The sequence below is a fragment of the Argentina anserina genome, chromosome 6 (genome assembly GCF_933775445.1).
Source record: "Argentina anserina chromosome 6, drPotAnse1.1, whole genome shotgun sequence".
NCBI lineage: Eukaryota > Viridiplantae > Streptophyta > Magnoliopsida > Rosales > Rosaceae > Argentina > Argentina anserina.
Window position 1 is genome coordinate 23,717,023 of NC_065877.1, and position 10,787 is coordinate 23,727,809.

Sequence of the window (10,787 nt, forward strand, 5' to 3'; positions counted from 1 at the left end):
TCAATGTAGTAAATGGCAAATATGGGTAGTTACCCGCAAAGGATTGGTGAAACTAAGACTTCAAAACACAAACAGACGCGTAAACTAAAAATCTGGCAGACTTGACATAGGAGCGGAAACCTAATTAATTAGCTAATCTAGACTCAACTAAAAATTACGAAATTAAATAGACACAAACTAGACACAGAGGAAGACTACCACACACATTTTGAGGGTATTCGGAATTGGTTTGATTGATAAAAAAATATAAATAAGACATAAATACTGCTGATAACAAAATATTAAAAAGTAAATATGAGAAAACAAAATAGGTATGAACTTCTCTCCACCACTAGATATACTTCAATAACTCCTAACAATAATTATATATGAATGCACTTACAGTTAAGCCAAGGTCGTTAGGTCATTAACCGTATTACGTTCTCTTACTTGTCATGTTAAGCGAAATGTCGGTATCGACTTAACTATGTTCTCAATTAATTGATCTATGAAATTCGGTATCTAGACCAAAAATAATTAAAATCATGAAGTTCTAAAAACGTTTGAGTAACAACAAAGAATCTAAGGTTAATGTTGGTAGCCTTAGATTACTAAGGAATTACTTCACACAAGTACATGCAAAGAACTTGTTATCTCTCACAGAATATGCAACGATATGTTGGATATATACATATTCAAGATAATAAAACCCAAAAACATGCATCAAAGTATCGACCCAATGAGACATGCAATAGAATTATCAATGAACAATCAGTGAAGAAATTCTGATCTAAAAGTATATAAATCAATTGGAGTTTGAAATCGAAGACATATCTAGAGCTTTGATTAGCCTCTAACTATCAAGGAATTTAGTTACACATAATCTTGAGTAAAAGCATCAAAGAATACATGAGAGATGAATTAAAGGAGAAGAGACCGAACTTCCTTTTTCTTGTGAAGGCTTGATGAGATTTTAGCACCTTGAGGAGATATGGGTTGTAGCTTGAGGAGATTGAAAGTGACTTCGCTTCGGCTCTCCATGTTCGTTTTCTACCATTTCTATTCTCTTATTCTCTCTATTTTTTCTTCCCCTCTCTCTCTCTCTCTCTCTTTCTCTTGGTTGGGTTGTAGAAAAAATGGTGTGTATAGAGATGGTGGTGATGAAAGTTTTTATAGAGGAGAATGGTGGTGGAAAAAGTAGAGAAAAGTGAGAGATAATGATGTAGTGAGTGGGGTGAGTGATCATGGAATGAAGTGGAAGGAAGTGGGTGATCATGAAAGAAGTGAATGATCATGGAGGAAGTGGGTGATAAAGAAGAAAGTGATGAACTTAGAGGTGATGATTACACCCAAAATAAAATCACATTTTTACATAATATAAGTGTAGATTTTTGGAAAATGGGAAGCCATGTTTTTGTTAGAAAGAGAGAAAAATGGTGTAGTTAAATCTCAACTAAAAAGATGAGATCTAATTGTGATAGAACAATGTGTTGCTCCTTCCTTGCTCCTCCATAAAATTAGCCCGAAAATGCATGGCACCACCAAAAGTGGTGGTGCTCGGAAAATTACGGAATTTCACATTTTTCTCTTCTTGTCAAGATATTCGAGTTAGGAATTGGATTTCCCTCTTTTTGTTCTCTCTTCTTCTTTATTCTACTTCAAAATACCTAAAAATAAATAAAGTTGATTAAAAATATAAAAACATAATAAAATAGCTAAGTAAAAGGAATAATTAGCACTCGATCGATTTTATACACAGAAACGTTAGCGTGACGGGTTAAAAGTTGACTTTTTATCCATTAGGAATCTCAGAAAATTTCATTCATGGAAGTCGTAGGGTCCGTCAATACGAATTGGTGGACACGTGACACGCCTAAATCGGAGTTCGTATGAAGAAGGTACGAATCAAAAGGTATTTAGACATTTTTTTAAAATAGTATAAATAGGGGAATTAAAGAGAAAAAGGGGGAGAAAATCAGAAATTCAGATTTTTTTCTCCTCGAGCAGATGACTTTGGGCCGCCGGATCTCCGCCGTCCGGCCACCATAGAGCGGCGCACTGGTAACGTTTGAAAGTTGCTGCGTCCTCTGTCGATTGGTGGTAGCGCCACCCGCCATCTCGCCGCCGTTTAGGAGCGGTGAAGCTCGGAAGTTCCCCCGAAAGTGCATATTTCGCAGAACTTCACCTCACCGGATCTTCCTCCTCTGGCCACCAATCGGTGAGATTCTTGTCCCATTTTGAAGGTCGCATTCCATACTACAAACCCTCCAAAATATTTAACTCAAATCGTTGTGTGCTAGGAGAATCGAAGAAAAGAAATCCTTGGTTTTAAATTGGGGTTTTTCGGTTTTTGTTAAATTAAAGTGTTTAGGCTCAGAATTCCACTTTCTGGTGACTAGAAAGTTGTTAGGGATGTCATTTATATTGTGGTGGTTTAATTTGGTGGTCATTGGTGGTGGTCGGAAAACGGTGGCGGCGCATGAACAATAATTATGAATAGTGATCAGTGAACACGAACAGTGTTCTATGAACAGTGTTTTATCATGCTATTAGGTGAGTAAACCTCACAATAATCATCATGATCGAAGTAGTTTTATAATTATTAAATTTAGTTTGAGTTGTTAACATAGTCGTTGCATCACTAGCTTATAAAAATTATTCTTGTAATGACCCGAGTTTTCAAAACAAAATATTGGATTGTTTTAAATTTTATAGAGTTGTGAAATTCATTAAACGTGTTTCTTTCACTTTGCGACGTCGGAAATCGAAAACGGAAATGTTATCAGAAATGTGATTTAGAAAAACGTTACGTTTCCGCGACGTGAGTATCGACTTTTATTCTGTCGCTCGTTTGTGAAAACGTCCTGCATGAAAGTTGTAGAGCTCGTCGATACGAGTTTATGGACATGTCACGCGTTCTAATCGGACGTCGTACGTGAAAGTTATTAACGACGGAAGTTAGTTTCTGATTTTGGAAGTGGGTATAAAAGGAAATTTTTTAAGAGTAGGGTTTCCATTTTCGGAAACCCTCTCTCCTCAGTTCACTCCGCCTCTCTCTATCTCTCTCTCTTTCTCTCTCTCTCACCTCGAGCTTCCCCCTCTCTTGGCAAATCCCACCTCCGATCTCCCTCCTCCGTGCGACGTGGCCCTCACCGCCAGCTCCAAGGTCCTCATCATCTCAACACTACTTCCCTCCGAGCAAGGCACGATCTCATGCGCCGCCGTGAAGCCACGACGCAACTCACAAAAACCGAGCACAGTCGGTCCGATCTCTCCAACGAGCTCCGGCTATCCCAAATCGTGAATTAGGTAAGGGTTTGGTTAATTCGATTGTTGAATTGCTTGTTGGTGAAATTGTGGTTGTTTTGAAGAGGTTTTGAGGTAGATCGGAGGAGATACCGCCACCAAGGGTGGCGCGTGTGGGGGCGTGGAGTGGCCTAGAGGCGGCGTGAGGCCGTGGGAAGGAAGAGGGGAGGAAATGGATGAGTTTTGGGGCGGCGGTGGCGTGCTACGCGCTGGTCATAGGGTCAGCGAGTGGGCCCCATGCACTGCCATAGTGAGTGGCGCGTGAGCGCCACGTGCGGTCGCCAGAGGTGTACTCCACGCGCCGCAACGTGCGGCGGCACATGAATAGTGTTTTCGAAACAGTAATTTTGTAAAATTTTATTTTTACATACGATGGATGTAAAAAAGTAATTTACGTATAGTAAATGTAAATTTTTTTACGAACTGTAAATGTAAATATAAATTACATTAAGTAAATATAAAATTAATTTCGGAAGGGTAAATCGGTAATTATAATTTATTGAGACAATATTTACATTTGAATAGTATGTATACGTACAGAAATACGTAAACAATATGTACTCATACAGAAATACGTAATTAATACGTATTTTGTACATTAATACGTCAATAGTAAATGCGTGAGTAATAAATGCGTGAATAGTACTTGGGAACAGTAAATTTCGTAAAACATTTTTACTGTTTCGGCATTTATGGTTTTACGTAGCGATTCTAAACTCACTTCTTATCTTTTCAAGGTGATCGATAATTAAAGTAAATGATTTACTTTCGGAATCGTGAAATTACGCTTGAGATTTTAAGGTGAGTAAAATCTCACAATGACGAATCTACCCTTGTGGAGATTCGGGAATATGTTAAAGTTTAATGAATGAACTATGATACGTATTTGATATAATGGATTGTATATGTGTATAAATGGTAAATAGGTACATATATATGGTTTGCTATATTATATACTATCGAAACTTCCGTTGTGAATATGTTCATTTGGTGTTGAGATTTATATATTGAGCATGTTGATTCGATTTGTACGATATAATGTGATGATTATGATATGTGGTTTTAAGATGGAGTTTGTTAAAACGTTTTTGTGTTCGGATGTGTTTATGTCTTCGGACGTGTTTTCTTTCTTTGAACCAGCTTCGGACGTGTTGGCATGTCGGAACCTAGCCTTTGGCCGGGTGAAAGTTACAATACAGTTAGAGCTCTAGTCTGTCTGCCAGGCTACTGCATAAGAGGTAACAGATGGGTTATCGACTTATGAGTACCCATAATTTTGATATTGGATAACATGTGGTTGTCCAATGTCGGCGGCGTACTACATGAGGGGTAACAGAAGTGTACCATCGCTCATGAGTACCCGTATTATAAATGCATTTGGGTAAACATAGAGGTTGTCCAACTTCTCATGAGCATATATATTTTCACATTATTAGATAACCAGATTGGCCGTTTAAAGAGTCGTAAGTACATTTATAATTGTTGTTTTATGGATTTTCGTATATATATTTTTATGCGAGATGTATTTGTTGTTTTACTCATACGAGCTACTCATACGAGCTGCAAAGCTTACCGGGTTTGTGTTTACAATCCCGGTGCACCTATTCGATGGTGTATGGGATAATTCTGCAGGTGTGGATTAGCGGAAATCGACGGGCCCTCTGAGGACTCGAAGTTGTTTTTATCTTATCTTGTGGTGAGGATTTGTGTGGATTTATGTGCGGATTTATGTGAGGATTTTTACATTTGCACTTGATATAATGTTGAATTATGAATTTGGTTTGTAATAATCATTTGGGCTGAGTTGTTCTAAGAACTCAGTAATGATCCGCTGTAACATTAAAATGATTTCGATTTATTGAAATTGTTTTAGAGTTTTCATGACTTCGAAATTTGAGTTTCATGCTCGAAATTTTGGGGTCGTGACAATTCTAAAAATATGTTTTGGTTTAAATTACGTGAACTTGATCATCTACGTTCATGGGTAAGTGAAATGCTATTTTAATAAATAATTTTAAAAAGGTTTTAGTGATTATGGACTATGGTGAATGTGAGTAAATCCACGACTTATATTTGTGAATTATTAAAAATAGTGAACTGTGATATTTATATAATATAGTGGGCTGTGTATGTGTACGAAAATGGTAAATATGATACATATATATGGGTTTCTATATTATATAATATTTCGGTTTTATTTCAAATGTGAGATTATAATAGTGTGATTATATTCATATTGTTTTGTAAGAGTCGCTTGGTTGTAGTAAAATAACATGTATGGATTGTTATTGTACGTAGTTTTAACATGGAGTTTTGTTCAAACGTGTTTTTTTTGTCTTCGGACATGTTGGCAGTAATCGGAACGAAGCCTTGGCCGGGTGTCAGTTACGATCAGTTAGAGCTCTAGTCTGTTTACCGGTGTACTGCATGAGGGGTAACCGATGGGTTGGCTGGATCTCATGAGTACCCGTAGTTTTGAGTGATATTGGGTAACAGATGGGCTGTCCAGTGTCTGTCGGTGTACTGCATGAGGGGAAACAGATAGGTACCTGGGTTTCATGAGTACTCATGTTTTACATGATTTTAGGTAACCATATGGGTTGCTCAGTGCCTGTCGGTGTACTGCTTGAGGGATAACACATGGGTTGCCTATAGGGTTGGCACTTAAGACCGAAAAATCGAAAACCAAACCGAAAAAACCGGACCGAAACCGAAAAAAACCTAACCGAACCGAACACAAGAAAAACCAAACCGAACAGAATTAATCGGTTTGGTTTCAGTTTGGGCACATAAGAAACCGAACTGCACCGAAAAACCGAATTATTTATAAAATAATGTCGTTTTACGTTTATCTTACCGAATATTTGTTTTGATTAATGTGATTTTAGATTTATATTATATATAATTATATGTTTCTCTTTTGTAGTGTTATATATGTATATATAATCATATATGTTTATATGTATGCCCATATATGTATGTTTCAAATAAGTTTGCTAAAACAAACACATATATATATACAAGCGGATGTGTAATTACTAAATCCGTCTCAATATGAAGCAACTATATGAAGGAAACTTCTCGAGATCGATCGACACCAGTTGATATGATTGATATGTATATATAGTCACCTTGTAAAAATTTCATCCAATTCGGACCTCGTTTAACTGTTAGAATTTCCGATAAACCGAAAACAATACTAATATGTCATAAGGGAAGACACATTACTAAAATGCGAATGAGAAAAGTTGTTTACATATTTGAAATCACATAATTTTTGTCATCGATCGTGCGTGGTCGAAACAAAGAAACTCATTTGACAAAGCCCCGGTCAATGGGGGTTTTATTATGTGAAAACGCATGTTTTTTGGTTGACCGTTAGTACGGACGGTCAAACCATGTTGAAAACGGACGAAATTTTTACGGGTTCTCTAAATATATATACCGATCACATCTACTGGTGTCGATCAACCATATTTCAAACTGGAGTTGTCGATCGCCGAAGTGTCCACTAATGTATCATAACCTTTATATTAGGGTTATAATAAAACTATCACATTATGAAACTACTATATGAAGGAAACTTATCGGAATTGATCGACACCATCCGATGTGATCAGTATATATATTTAGTAACCATTTTAAAATTTCATCCAATTCAGACCTCGTTTTACCGTCGGAATTTCCGGTAAACCAAAAACAACACTAATATACCCTAAGGGAGGACCCATTACCAATATGCGAATGAGAAAAGTTGTTTACATATTTGAAGTCACATAATTTTTGTCATCGATCGTGCGTGGTCGAAACAAGGAAACTCATTTGGCAAAGTCCCGGTCAATGGGGGTTTTATTATGTGAAAACGCATGTTTTTTGGTTGACCGTTGGTACGGACGGTCAAACCATGTTAAAAACGGACGAAAAATTTACGGGTTCCCTAAATATATATACAGATCACATCTATTGGTGTCAATAGACCATATTTCAAACTGGAGTTGTCGATCGCCGAAGTGTCCACTAATGTATCATAACCTTTATATTAGGGTTATAATAAAACTATCACATTATGAAGCGACTATATGAAGGAAACTTATCAGAATTGATCGACACCATCCGATGTGATCAGTATATATATTTAGTGACCATTTTAAAATTTCATCCAATTCGGACCTCGTTTAACCGTCAGAATTTCCGATAAACCAAAAACAACACTAATATACCCTAAGGGAGGACCCATTACCAAGATGCAAATGAGAAAAGTTGTTTACATATTTGAAATGACATAATTTTTGTCATCGATCGTGCGTGGTCGAAACAAGGAAATTCATTTGGCAAAGTCCCGGTAAATGAAGTTTTATTATGTGAAAACGCCTCTTTTTTAGTTAATCGTTAGTATGGACGGTCAAACTATGTTCAAAATGGATGAAATTTTTACATGGTCCCTAAATATATATGTTGATCACATCTATTGGTGTCGATCGACAATATTTTGAAACTAGAATTTTTAAAAAATCAAAAGTTTTATATTTTTTTCAAAAATAAAAAACCGAAAAAAACCGAACCGAACCGAACCGAATTGAAGTTCAATTTCAGTTTGGTTTACGGTTTGACCCCAAAACCGAACCTTTTAAACCGAATGCCACCCCTAGTTGCCTAGGTCTCATAAGTACCCATTTTTTAAAATGATATTGGGTAACATATGGGTTGCCCAGTATCTGTCGGTGTACTGCATGAGGGATAACAGATGGGTACCTGGGTCTCGTGAGTACCCATGTTTTAAATGATTTTGGGTAATAGATGGGTTGCACAGTGTCCAATGATTACACATATTTTTAAATGATATTGGGTAACAGATGGGTTGCCCAGTGTCACATTAGTACGTTTGTCTTTAAATGTTATTTGACATATTTGTTTTTGTATGCGATGTATGTTTACTGTTGGTTTACTCATACGGGCTGAAAATCTTACCGAGGTTGTGTTCACAATGCCGGTGCACCAATTCGATGGTGTTAGGGATAGTTCTGCATGTGTGGATTAGCATATTCATAAGATTTCTTTCTTTTGTTTGTGGTGAGTATTGAGTAAATTGTACATTTTCATTGGTTATAATACTGAAATATAAACTGGTTATGTATTATTCAACTCGATTGAGTCATGTTGTGGACTCAGTTTCGATGCACTGTTATTATAAGATGATTTTAATATATTTGAGATTGTTTTAGAGTTTTCATGGCTTCGAATTCGATTTTTTATCACTCGAAATTTCATTGAATTGGTGCACCGGGATTCTAAACACAAACCCGGTAAGCTTTACAGCTCGTGTGAGTAAAATGAAAATATAACTCGCATATCAATATATACGAAAATCCACAAATCACCAAATATAAATGCACTCATGAGTCAATGGACGGCCCATCTGGTTGTCCCAAAAAAAAATGTAAGTGCTCATGAGAAATTGGGCAACCCATCTGTTTACCCAAATACATTTATAATACGGGTATTAATGAACGCTGGTACACCTCTGTTACCCCTCACGTAGTACACCGCCGATATTGGGTAACCTCATGCTACCCAACATCCAAAAATATGAGTACTCATGAGCCGATAATCCATCTGTTACCTCCCATGCAGTACTCCGGTAGACATACTAGAGCTCTAACTGTATCGTAACTTTCGCCCGGCCAAAAGCTAGGTTCCGACATGCCAAACACGTCCGAAGACTGGTCAGAAGACATAAACACGTCCGAAAACAAAACGTTTTAACAAACTCTATGTTAAAACCACATACAATAATCATCACCTCATATTGTACAAATTAACTCAACATGCTCAATATGTAACTCTCGTCATCAAAATGACATATTCACAATGAAATCATAACAGTATATAATATAGCAAACTATATATATATGTACCTATTTACTATTTATACAATTATATATCTAAACCATTATATCATATACATGTCGTATTTCAATCTTTAAAACTCTGCAAAATCTTGAATCTCCGCAAGGGTAGATTCGTAAATATGTGAGATTTTACTCACCTTATCAACTCGAGCGTAATTCCACAATTTCCGAAGGTAATTCATTTCCTTAATTTATCGATCACCTTGAAAAGATAAGAAAAGGATTTAGAAACGTTTCGTAACCTTAAATGCCGAAACAGTAATAATAAGTTACTGTTCAGCAGTTTCTGGTTTTACGAAATCACTGTTCAAGGGGTTACTATTCACGTACTTCTGTATAAATACACATCAATTAAGTATTCATGTCCGTGTACATACTATTTATGTATTTCTGTACGTGTGAATACTATTCAAATGTAAATACTGTCTAGTAAATAATAATTACTGATTTACCCTTCCGAAATTAGTTTTTACATTTACTGAAAGTAATTTACATTTATATTTACTGTACGTAAAATAAGTTTATATTTACCGTACGTAAATCACTTTTTTACATTCACCGTCGTAAAATAAAATTTTTACAATTTACTGTGGGGTACACGCGCCACTTGCCGGTGATCGCGCGTGGTGCTCACGCTCCACTCACTGTGGCAGCGCGTGGGGCCCACGCGCTGAGCCTAAGGCCGGCGCGTAGCACCCCACCGCCGCCCCAAATCCTCTCCTCTTCCTTCCTCCGCCCTTCCCACGACCTCACGCCGCCTCTAGGCCACTCCACGCACTCACACGCGCCGCCTAAGGCGGTGGTGTTCACCATTCCACTCGCTCCTCCGATCTCCTCCAAAATCACTCTGTTTCAAACCCAAAATCACAACAACAATCATCACAACTAATTAAAATCAAGTCCTCACCTAATCAACGTCTTGGAAGTACTAGAGTTCGTCGGATCGACCGTGCTAGATTCGTGGTGAGGAGCGGCGCGGTGTTGAGTTTCCCCTCCGATCGTAGGTGGTACTGAGGTTGAAGAGCGGTGGAGATGCACTTGCCTTGAACCCTAGCTCGATCGGAGGAAGCTTGGGCGGTGGCAGTTCGTCGCAGGAGACGCAGGAGTTCGGCGTAGCTTCCCGGCGACGAAGGAGGTCGCGTTTTGCCTAGGAGAGGGAGGGGTCGAGCTCACGGTGGCTTAGAGAGTAGCAGTGTGAGCCATGGAGGCCGGAGCTGCCAGATCGTTGTGGAGATTTTGAGAGAGAGAGAGAGAGAGAGGGCTCGGGGAGGGTGAGAGAGAAGGAGGGAGGCGTGGGGGTGAGTGAAGAAGTGGATTTCCGAAAATGGAAACCCTACTTCACAAAGTTTCCTTTTATACCCCCCTCTAAAATCGGAAACTAACTTCCGTCATTAATAACTTTCACGTCCGACGTCCGATTCAAATACATGACATGTCTATGAAGTCGTATTGATGAGTTCTACAACTTCCGTGAATGAAGTTTTCACAATCGAGCGACGGAATAAAAATTGATATATACGTTGCGGAAACGTAACGTTTTTCTATTTAAACGTTCCGAGAACGTTTCCGTTTTCGTTTTCATTTCGAAATGTC